We start from the raw sequence: 12,257 nt of genomic DNA on the forward strand, positions 1-12,257 counted from the left end.
ATCATTAATATATATGACAAAGAACAAAAGACCTATCACAAAATTCCAATCTGAAAAACAACCCTCCATTGCCTCCAACCACTAAAACAATTTTCTAACAAACTGGCGAGCTAACCCTGGATCCCATGTGTTCTAACCTTCCAGACCAGCCCACCATGTCAAAGACCTTGCTAAAGCACATGCGGACATCTGCAGGTAGTGCATTCCTAATTCCAACATCAAGCTATGTTAATAAGTTTTTCCTCCTGCCACGCATAATTCCTTTCCCTTTATTTTGTCCCTGTGATTATTAGTCTTCTAAGTGTCCATCCATGGGAATAGCCTCTCATTTTGGCCAGACTGCTCATCATTTCATACACTCCCATCAAGTCTCCCCTCAATTTTCTCTTCAGTAAAGAAACAAGCCCCAGCCTGTCTAGTGTATCCCTGTGTTCTCCATTCCAGGAGTCCTTCTGGTAAAACTTTTCTCGACTCTGCCTAATGCTTCCACATCCTTTCTATAAAATGGCTACTAGGATTGAGCACAATATTGCAGCCAAATCTGGGCAAGGTTTTTTTTTAAAAGCCTTTCTTGCTTTTACAGAGATCTTTCATGCTCTAGGTCTCCATTGAGAAAGTGTACAATGGAGTTCATCTTAATTACCATTTTCTCAAACTGGTCTGCCACTTTAACCTGTGCATACAAAAAATTAAGTCCCTCTACACCTGCACCTATTTTAGACAGTGTTCTTTATTCTGCATCGCCTTTCCCCATTCTTTCTACCAAAATCATAACACTTCGAATTTCTCTGAGTTAAACATTATATTCTTACTGTTCCACCAACCCTTTTATACCCTGCAGTCTTACTCTATCTTCTTTGTAGTGCACAGTATTGTCAAATGTTGTGTCATGCATAAATTATGGCTAGTATCCCCAAATCCCAGTCATTAATACAACTCAAAAAAGAATGGTCATAGGGAAGTACAGAACAGAAACAAGACCTTTGGCCCATATGGTCCATACTCGACCATTTAAACTGCCTACTCCCATTGGCCTGCATATAGCCTGACTATAGCCCTTCATACACCTACCTCTCATGTATAAACTTCTCTTAAATGTTGAAATCGAGCTTGCATGCACTACTTGGGCCGGCAGCTCATTCCACACACTCTCGACCCTGTGAGTGAAGAAGTTTCCCCTCATGTTCCCCTTAAATTTTTCACCTTTCTGGTTATAGTCCCACCCAACCACAGTGGAAAAAGCTAGCTTGCATTACCTATCTATACCCCTCTTCATTTTGTATACCTGTACAAATCTCCTCTCATTCTTCTATGTTCTAAAGAATAAAGTCCTAACTTATTCAATCTTTCCTTATTACACAGGTCCTCCAGTCCTGGCAACATCATTGTAAATTTTCTGTACCTGTAGGTGGGTGACCAAAAATGCACACAATACTCCAAATTAGGCCCCACCAGCGCCTTGTACAACTTCAACATAACATCCCATTTCCTCTACTCAGTACTTAGATTGATGAAGGCCAATATGCCAAAAGCTTTCTTTACAACCCTATCTACCCGTGACACCACTTTCAATGAATTATGGACCTGTATTTCCAGATCCCTTTGTTCTACCACACTCTTCAGTACGCTACTGTGTAAGGCCTACCCTGGTTGGTCCTACTGAAGTGCAACACCTTGCAATTGTCTGCATTAAATTCCATCTGCCATTTATCAGCCCATTGTTCCAGCTGGTCCAGATTCCTCTGCAAGCCATGATAACCTTCCTCATTGTCCACTGACACCACCAATCCTGGTGTCATCTGCAAATCTGCTGATCCAGTTAACCACATTATCATCCAGATCATTGATATAGATGACAAACAACAACAGATCCAGCATTGATCCCTGCGGCATTCCACTAGTCAGAAGTCTCCAGTCAGAGAAGCAACCATCTACTGCAAGCCTCTAGCTTCTCCCACAAAGCCAATGTCTAATCCAATGTATTATCTTATCTTTAATGCCAAGCGACTGAACCTTCTTGACCAACTTCCCATGCGGTACCTTGTCAAAGCCTTGCTAAACTCCATGTAGACAACATCCACTGCTTTGCTTTCATTCACTTTCCTGGTAACTTCCTTGAAAAACTCCATGAGATTGGTTAGACATAACTTACCATGCACAAAGCCAAGCTGACTATCCTCAATCGGTCCATGTCTATTGAAATACTTATATATCCGGTCCCTTAGAATACCCTCCAATAACTTTCCTACTACTGTACTGAAGTCAGACTCATCAGCCTATGATTTCCTGGTTTATGTTTAACCCTTTCTTAAATAGTGGAACAACATTCAATCCTCTGGTACCTCTCCTGTTGCTAAGGATGATTAAAATATATCTGCTGGGGTTCGGCAGTTTCTGCACTTGCCTCCTGTAGGGTCTGAGGGAACATCTTGTTAGGCCATGGGGATTTATCCACCCTGGTTTACCCCAGGACAGCAAACACCTCCTCTTCTGTAATATGTATAAGGTCCATGAAGTCAATGCAGCTTTGTCTCACGTCTATAGACTCTGAGTCCATCTCCTGAGTACATACAGTTGCAAAAAATTCATTTAAGATCGCCCCCATCTCTTTTGGCTCCACACAAGGATTACCATTCTGGTCTTCCAGAGGACCAATTTTATCCCTTGTAATCCTTTTGCTCCTAATATATCTGTACAACCCCTTAGGATTCTCCTTCACCTTGTCTATTTGGCAACCTCATGCCTTCTTTCAGCCCTCCTGATTTCTGTCTTAAGTGGTCTCTTATACTCCATAAGCACCTCGTTTGTTCCTACCTACCTATGTTTGCAATGTGCCTCCTTTTTGTTTCTTAACCAGGGCCTCAATATCTCTTGAAAACCCAGGTTCTCTACACCTGTTGTCTTTACCTTTTGTTCTGACAGACACATACAAGCTTTGTACTTTCAAAAATTCACTTTTGAAGCCCTCCCACTGACTGAGTGCCCCTTTGCCAGAAAACAGCCTGCCCCAATCCATACTTGCCAGATCATTCATGATACTGTCAAAGTTGGCCTTTCTCCAATTTAGAATCTCAACCTGTGGACTAGACCTACTCTTTTTGCATATTTACTTTGAAATTAAAGGCATTGTGATGCAAAGAGAAGAGGAGCTAATCAGGTTTGGGGTGGGGAGGAGGGGTGGAGTGGTGGGGATTAGTCAGTGGAATGCCAAAGCATGAAGGTAAACTATTGATTTAACTACTCCCACTCTGTGTTGGGAAGATTAGATAATATCGAGAATACACAATAATGATTATTTCAGTTGCAATGTAGTTCAAATTCACCAGCAAGACACCATAAATGGTATTGGACATGAAATATTATTTCAAGTAACCCTGACATAGAAAGTCTAGAAAAGTAATTGATTTTCCATTGCATAACTCAGGTGAAATTCATTGTTAAGTCATTGAATTTAACACAGTGCCAACTTCTCAGTAGCAACCAAAATAAAAAAATACTGTATTAATCACACCTTTTTCAGATATAATCACTGCAATCAATAGCTTGTAACTTCCCTTTTGGTGTTGTGCTGTTGAACCGCCTGTACAGCCTGGCATTCTTGCAGTGTGAACTGAAGTCGTGAAGGTGCAGGACGGTAATGGTGTGGCGTATACTGGCAAGATTGAGGCAGCAGTACCCGGGCACGAGAACGGGGAACGAGCTAATGTTTGGCCATTGCTGGAGTGGACTTGAAGGTGATTTGATGTGGCAGAACCGAAGCTAGGCGAGTGGAGGTGATGCAGAGTCGAGGCAACTGGGCCCGGGCCCAGGGTAGAGACTGAGAAAATATCCAAGGTTTGACCAATTTAAATGCCGGGCCAAATTGGAAAGGTGGGAATTGGCTGAGTGGAGGCTGCAGGGCCCAGGCCCAGGCCCGACAGCATATCAAAGCAGCAGGGCCTGGGGCAAAGAGTGAGGAATGACTGAAGGTCTGGATAATTTAAGCTCCGGGTGAGATTGAAAAGGTCATGATTTTGGGGCCGGAGATGAGGGCCAGTTCAGTTCACTGCTTCGTGAGGTTGACTCAGTTCTGTGCTGAAATGAGGCTGTGGCCTATAACTCACGGGCTCCTGGATCGGCTGCAGTGACAACGGGCTTTGTGGCTGTGGACTCACTTCCACGAACTTCAGTTCTGAATGTTATTTGTTTACTTTAATTGTTTGCACGATTTGTTTTTTCTCCTGCACATTTGGTTGTTTGACAGTCTTCTTTTAATTGGGTTTCTCTGTTTCGTGGCTGCCTGTAAGGAGACAAATCTCAAGCTTGTATACAGTATGCATACTTTGATAATAAATATACTTTGAATGTGTAACAGATAAATGAGAAACGAGGAGTAAGCTACTGCACTGCCACTGAAAAAGATCATGACTTATCTTATCCTGGTCTCACCTCTTTCCTGTCTACTCCACATGCCCCTCAACTTCCTTGTAGATCTAACGTCTGTCAATTGCCATGAATTTACACAATGATTCCCACTTTCACAGCTCTCCGGGTACAGAGTGCCAAAGTGCCTTCTTGCATCTCCACCCGACTCCTTATTTTGGAACCATGACCTTTGGTTCTAGTTGCCAGCACTAGGGGAAACCACTTTCTCAGTGTCAGTCCACTGCAGAATCTTACTGTATTACATGTAGGTTATGTCTGTCTGCTCATCTATTTCAATTCAACACATGTCTTGTTGTGACACTTACAGAATTCCATGGACCTTTTGAGTTTTTTATGTGTTTGCTTCTCCAGTATATTTCTAAGTGTAAATCAACTCAGACAGCAGTTGCAGATCCTCACCTCATATGCTTGGACAGGGTTAAAATTTCAGCCATCATTATATGATGCAAATTCAATACAAAGAGAAGGAAACCTTGATTAAGGCTGTATGTCAACTGTTGCTTTAACCCACGACAGAAGAATGAACAGTAATCCATCCAGTTGCAGCACGATCAATCATACACTGCAATTACTGAGTGGTGCTGATAGCAGTGAGCCGACCAGTGTCGCTGCTGTAAAGACCATACCACATTACAAGCAGCCATTTCGCCCTTTGGGTCTGCTGCCCCATTCAGTCGTGGCTGATAGAGGGGAGGGGGAGAGGAAAGAGGGTGAGGTGGGGAGGAGGGGTTGGACAGGGAGAGTGAGGGAGGAGGGGAGGAGGGGAGGAGGGGGTGGAGGGAAAGGGGTAGGGGCAAGGAGAAGGGGAGAGGGGAGAGTGGGGGAAGGGGAGAAAGAATGAGAAAGGGAGAGAGAGGTTTGGGAGAAGAAGATTGGGGAGAGGGGGACGGGGACATGCTAGAATTGTCAAATACAGTACTGAGCATTATAGCTGCTGGGAATCTGAGAGAAGATAATGCAGGAAATACCCAGCAGATTAAGCAGCGGCGAGAAAATAAAGTGAGAGAGCATTTAGGTAGAAGAATACGTCAAATGTCTAGCATATGCTGATTTTTTTTTGGCTTCGATTACAACAACCACACTAACGGACTGTTGTTGCATCACTGTTAAAGGGAACATCCCGCCTGCGGATTGCAGTCACGCTCCCCACCACAGTTCAAAAGAGATTAGAAAATTAAACAAAAATTGCAGATGCAGGAAGCCTGAAGTAAAAGTTGAAAATATTGAAAACAGCCTGCTGTCGTAAAGAGAAGCAGTTAGCATTTCAGATCCCGGACCCTTCATAAATAGAAAGGAAAGGAATGAGTGAGCTGCAATATAAACACAAATCTTCCTGTCTTTACAATAGTCATTCTGCATCATTTCCCCTTTAACAGCGACAAGAGCAATAGAACGTGTCGAATTGCAACCGATTAATTTAATGACTAAAGCTTCCATTTGTTCGCCTTGTCTGCGAACCAGCATCTCGCTGGTAGATGTTTCTCTATTGCTCATCTAAGGTGGCAAATGAGTCCCAACCATAGAGCGGTTGATGCTTTCCGAATAAAGCTGCTTCACATTTCTGAAGTTGTGATTAGATGGGTAGAGTTACCGGTTAAAGTAAAATAATGAAATCATACGCGCACACCGCTCCCAAGCAATCCATCCGCTCCAGGAAAACGACTGAATTTGAACTCCCTGAGTGTGGGTGTGGTAACGCTGACGGAATCTGCACGGAGCTCTCATTACGCTGCCTCTTGTACGAGGAAACACCCTCCTCCGAAGCAGCAGGGTAACAGAGACTGCCTTTAATATTTCACCAGGCGTTTCTGATGCGTTCTGAATTTTCTTGCACATTGCATGGTGGTTTTATCCAGTGTTGGCAAGGTCCACATGAGATTTCATTTCTGAATAACTGTTCCGCAAGGTAAGTACAGTGTTGCAATAATGCCTTCGTAACCTCCATATAAAATCTAGCACAACTATAAACCGTTAATCATTTCAGTATTGCAGTACCATTTTTAACAACAGTACGGAACCGGGTTAATGTTAAGTAGGAAGGTTAATGACTACATCCATAAGTTCTTTTGTAATTTCAGCACGGGAGAGTCGCTTACTATTTATGTTCATTTTAACGACGTACCAAGTGAGTATTTTTTTAAAGGGAAGTCTTTAACAAGACAGTACCTTATCCTGTACGCGTTGAATACAGCAAATCATAGTTTTGGGGCTCCGATTGCGAATACCGGCTTCGCTGTACATTTGTGTATAATTGTGAGATACTGAAGCGTCTGGATTTCAGTGGTCGCTTTAGATTTCTGTTCACAACATCATAACACGCGTAACTTTGCGCTGCGACTTGAGGGTATTTTTTATAAAGACTTAGCACTCACACAGTTCCTGATCTGTTTACATGCATCAGCAGGAATATCGTAAAGTGAAATTAGTAATTGGTAATGAAGTTTACACAGTGGAAACGAAGGCTTCGCACGTGTTTAGATACGGCGTAAGCGGAATGATGAATTTATAATACTGCAAGTTGCTGGCACATTGGATCAACGGCCACTTAACGGAGCCGGATTCATATTTCCAAAAAATTAGCCGAGATAAAACGGCTTCAATCTTTTATACCCGTTCATTGCAGGCAACAGTTTGGTCAATTGTAATTTTTAGTCATGGTACCTACAGGGGGTGCGAGAGAGTGCGACGACCACTTTAGGAACTTGCCATTGCTGCAAAACACAATTCTATATCAAGTTTAGATTCCGGAACAATTGTATATTACGGACGCTGCCATGAGCCAGAACAGATCCTGTATTGCCCATTGAAACATGGTCCAGCGTGGACCCTCAATTTGTCTGGGACCAGATCTAGATCAGCATGACACTCCGTTAACTGCTCAAAGTGAACTGTAGAAAGTCAAACATTTAATAATCTGACTGATCCATGTGAATATGATTAAGTGTGAGATATAATACTGTTGATTTAAAAGCACTTTGTCATAACCGCCATTTATTCTGCAGGACTGATTCTGTGTTATATCAGGGCTGATTTGTCAGAGATAAAGTGACAACCAGTAGTAGAGAGGACTCGAGCCATTAGCACCCACATTGTGCAGAGCGGAATTAAGTGACCAAGCACATTGAAAGCAGGAATTTTTGGAAACCAAGTAAAATCTACATTTTTCTCATTTGTTTGCTGAGATGACAACCTCTAATTCCACTACACAGGGCCTAGTGGAGTACATAATCCTCCGTGGAAAAATCTTCAATTTCCTCAACAAAACCTATTATTAATTTATTTGCCTATAACTTGGAATAGAAATTTCCTGCATCAACAGGCCATACGCTAATTACATCCACTTTTCATGGAGCTGCTGCAATCTTGTTAAGGGCGGGAAGGAGTAATTACAGTGTGGAAAGTTTTCATAGGTAGTTTCCATTATAAATATAGTCAGAATTTATAATGGGAATCTGAAACCAGAGTAGGACATGCTTTGAGATGAGGAATTAGTTGCATTGCATGTCCTGGAACAGTCCTGTAATCTCCAACTCTGCATGCCACATTGAACATTACAGCAATCAACATTTAATAAAACAAAGTATTAAAGGAAGTGGTAGGCTATTTTAAACCCTTAAAGTTATCCTGCTATTCAAGGGTGTGGGCAATAGGAGTATATTACAAAAGCAGTGATAATTATACAGTGTATGTTTTATGTTTGGTATTTGCTCTAACATGTGGGCCCTAGTGCACAGATGTGTTAGGTAGCACCAGTAAAGAAATGAGTCCTGATGAAAGGTCTTGGCCCGAAACATCGACTGTACTCTTTTCCATTGATGCTGCCTGACCTGCTGAGTTCCTCCAGCATTCTGTGTGTGTTGTACTTGTTAGTGCAGAAAATTGATGCTGGTTTTAATTTTAATTGACTCTTAACTAATTCAAACTGGGAATATGCTGTACTTTACATTTTGAAAATAAACTTTATTCATTACAAAAACATATGGTGTAAAAGCTCTTTACATTCTTAGCGTTACTTGGTCAGTACATTCAAGTAGTGTTAATACTCTTTTTTTTGTACATAGCACTCTGTATCCCCTAACACCTCCTTTCCAGTATACTGTAGAAGTGCTTGAATATTTAAGTCTGGCAATCAGCCCTTTGATCCTGTGTGTCTGGTGCCATCTAAGGAAAGTTGAATGCATTAGGCGACCCTCTGGAACATTGCTGTATGTGTTTGTGCATTAATCAATGAGAGAAACCGTAGCAAGGCTTTATCCTGCTCTCTTTTACCATTCAGGCATACATTTACAACAGGAGGGGGGAGGGACAGGATAATGATCAAAAGCACTAACTGTTGCTCATTACCTCCCCCTCCACTTCTAATGGAGATTTCCAGATCAGCATCTGAAAACACTGCAGTCCATTGTTCCAGTGCCTCTGATGCCCTGGAGGTAATTAGCACTCTGCCTATATTAGTGATTAATCAGGATCCAAGTTCCAGACCACTTGCTGCATTCACACACTAAACCACTAAGGGGCACAATTTTCATAACTTGTGATACAAACCAATTACAACCTGTCAGCAGATTTAATTTGCTCTGACTTGAGCGGATTTTTAGATATTTTACAATTGCTTTTTGCTGCTTGTGGAGTAGATTCTCACAGTACTCCCTCTGCTGTCCCTTCCCCCAAATCCACTTATTTTATTCCTTGACAGCATGTTTAATGTTCAAGGAAAAGATTTTGATATTTTCCAGAAGTTAGTAGCAAAGCCCTATCAGCTTGTAAAATGGTGATGCATTGCAGCTAAACATATAGACTGTTCCTATTGGCAATAAATCTCTCTGTAGCACCATCAGGAGTATATCAAGTTAATTTTACATTTGGGCGTGTGCAGCAAGAATTAATTTACCTATTTTCTCCACTTACATTATATTCTTTGTGAATTTAGTATTTTCCTGAAGACTGGTCTTTGGCATTTTCATCACCTTACAGTCAAATTTCCTTCTGCAGTAAAGTGTTTTCCCCTTGTATTTGGGGAGCTATATTAATGTAGTCATAGAGTAACACTGTGTGAAAACAGGCCCTTGTCCAACTTGTCCATGCCAAGCAAGATGCCCTTCTGAGCTAATCTCATTTGCCTGCCTGTAGCCCAGGTCCCTCGAAACCTTTCTAATCGATGTACGTGTCCTTGTAGTGACCTGAACTGCTTAATGCCTTGTATATCTCTTAGTAGCTTCTCGCTCAAAGATGAGAAAATCTGCAGTTGCTGGAAATCCAAGCAACACACACAAAATGCTGGAGGAACTCAGCAGGCCAGGCAGCATCTATGGAAAAACAGTAAACTGTCGACATTTTGGGACAAGACCCTTCATGATGAGGGGCTTCAGCCCAGAACGTTCATGGTTACTCTTTTCCGTAGATGCTGCCTGGCCTGCTGAGCTCTTCCAGCATTTTGTGTGTGTGGCCAGTATCTTCTAGCTGTCTGATGCCACCTAAAGAAAATTCTTTGTCTGAGGATGTCAGTTGCTTATAGTGTTAATCTCTCAAAATGTTGTGGGCACAAACTCTGGTCATAATTATACCTTTTAGACCGGTTTTGCACTGCAGGAGGGGTGAGGGGAGTGTTATATTCATAAATATTCCTTTACTGAGATATGGTGTTCCTAATTGGCACTTTTGAAAAGAAGCAGGAAAGCCTGGAGGAAAATAATTCATGTGGTGTAGGCTTCACTGGCAAAGCCAAAACTTGTCCTTGAAAGTGCTTTCTGAACTCTTGAGACTTTGTGATAAAGGCACCAAGTATTCACTTCCTGCTTGTGGCCAAGCACTGAAAACACGAGAAGATTCTTACAGTGTTACAGTGGAATTAGGCCATTCATTTCAACAATCTGCTCTGCTTTTCAATTATGGATGATTTAAAAAAAATAGATATTTCTCAACCCCATTCCCTTGCCTTCTCCGCTTAACCCGTAATCCCTTACCAATCAAAACCTATCTGTCTCTGCCTTAGATATGCCCAATGACTTGACCTCCACAGTCCTACATGGAGACAAACTCCACCGAATCATCGTCCTTTGATTGAAGAAATTCCTCCTCATCTTGGTTGTAAATGGACATTTCTTTACTCTGACTCATGCCCTCAAGACTAACGTACTGATTATATTTCCATGTCCATGTGATACTGTCCTGCCCGTTGAGAATAGAAGCAGTTTTATTATTTGATCAAATTGTTCTCTGTGGTGACTTGCTGGGTCCAAGTTTACTTAATAAATCTTGAGTACTTCATTGGCTGGAATAGGTTTTGTGTTGTCTAGAGAATGGAGAAGTGCTTTCTAAATGCATATTTATTGTTTGCTTTTTAGCAGGCAAAATTAAACAAAAGGATTATTAGATGAAGAAAACAATGTTTATCTGATCAATCAGTTGGCATCTTGATAGTCATAGTTATGCATGATTCAAGTAGAGAAGTGTATTGTCAAAGTGGTCTGATGAATATCTGGTATGATTTAGATGCTGAAGAATCTCTTTGAATAAAAAACTGTAAACTTCTATATTGACATTAAAAATTGCTTCCGGTAAATTAGTATCCGATTTGAGTATCCAATTCAGCATTGATTAAAAATTATATGTCAATGATATGGATAACAGAATTGATGGCTTTATAGCCAGGTTTGCAGATGATACAAAGGCAGGTAGAGCAGCAGGTAGTGTTGAAGAAGCAAATGGAGAATGGTCAAACGAATGTGTGGTCAAGCACTTTGGTAGAAGGAACAAAAACATGGACTATTTTCAAACTGGGAGCAAATTCAGATATCAGCCATGTAGAGGGAGTAGACTTGTTGGCCTGAATGGCCTAATTCTGCTCCTATATCTCATGGTTTTATTGTCTAAAATATATTAAAGTTCATGCCTTTCTTAAGGTTACATGAAAAGTTCTGCTCAATGATGACTGTGTGGAGTTGAAGTATTTGCACGCATTTCTACTGTTTATAACAGCTCAATGCACTGAAATGCTTGGATCTCTGAGGACGATAAATTGATCAGATTTTTTCATCTACTTAGGGTACTGTATGTTTATGGAATGGAAAGTGGAGCTGAGGCCATAGTCTTATCAGGTGGCAGTGCAGAGTCAAGGGCCAAATGACCTATTGCTGGTCCTATTCGTTGTCTTATAGTGAGAGACTTATCAGTGGGGGTGAGATTGCTGTGAATGGATCTGTGACCTTGCTGTTATTTGTTGTTCTTGGGGTCTTGCAGCAATGATCTGGGTGAAATAATTGATGGTATTATGGCCAAGGTTACACCTATCTCCAAGGCAGGTGGAGAAGTGTGGCATTGCAGATGCACGCAATCTACAGAAAGACTTCAACAGTTTGGAAAGTGGGCAAAGAAGTGGCAGATGGAATACAGCATGGAGAAGTGTGGGGTTATGTACTTTATGAGGAAAGGTACAGACTATTTTCTAAATGGAGAGAAAATTAAGAAATCGGAGGTGCAAAGCGACTTGGGAGTCCTAGTTTGCAATCCCCTTATCCCCTTAAGGTGAACTTGCACGTTGAGTTAGTAGTAAGGAAGGCAAATGTAATGTCAGCATTCATTTTGAGCGGATTAGAATTGTAGTCTACGTCTAGACCAGTGGTCCCCAACCTCCAGGCCGCGGACCAATACATTGCCGCAAAGAATGCAGCGGTAGCTGGAATGCTCCCACCCACATCTTTAAGAAAAAAGCCAAAATAAACAAGCTAATTAATTAGGTGCTGCCCGGCACACAATTAATTAGCTTGCTTATTTTGGCTTTTTTCTTAAAGATGTGCTGGGTGCGTTCCGGCTACTGCTTCTCCGCTGCATTC

The 12,257-nt window shown here is 41.6% G+C and overlaps 1 protein-coding gene across 3 annotated transcripts in view; it reads left to right on the top strand.

Moving 5' to 3' along the window:
• Nucleotides 1-12,257, top strand: part of LOC134345692 (chondroitin sulfate N-acetylgalactosaminyltransferase 1-like) — a 224,682-nt gene that overhangs the window by 19,861 nt on the left and 192,564 nt on the right. For 2 of the 3 annotated variants that reach the window (XM_063046760.1, XM_063046759.1), the window contains exon 1: nt 6,110-6,331. The exons of the other annotated variant lie outside the window; for it this stretch is intronic. The gene's annotated coding sequence lies outside the window, so the exon portion shown is untranslated. Of the gene's footprint in view, nt 1-6,109; nt 6,332-12,257 lie in introns of those variants that run through there. 3 annotated transcript variants of the gene reach the window in all.

This window comes from Mobula hypostoma, chromosome 4 (genome assembly GCF_963921235.1).
Source record: "Mobula hypostoma chromosome 4, sMobHyp1.1, whole genome shotgun sequence".
Taxonomy (NCBI): Eukaryota; Metazoa; Chordata; class Chondrichthyes; order Myliobatiformes; family Myliobatidae; genus Mobula; species Mobula hypostoma.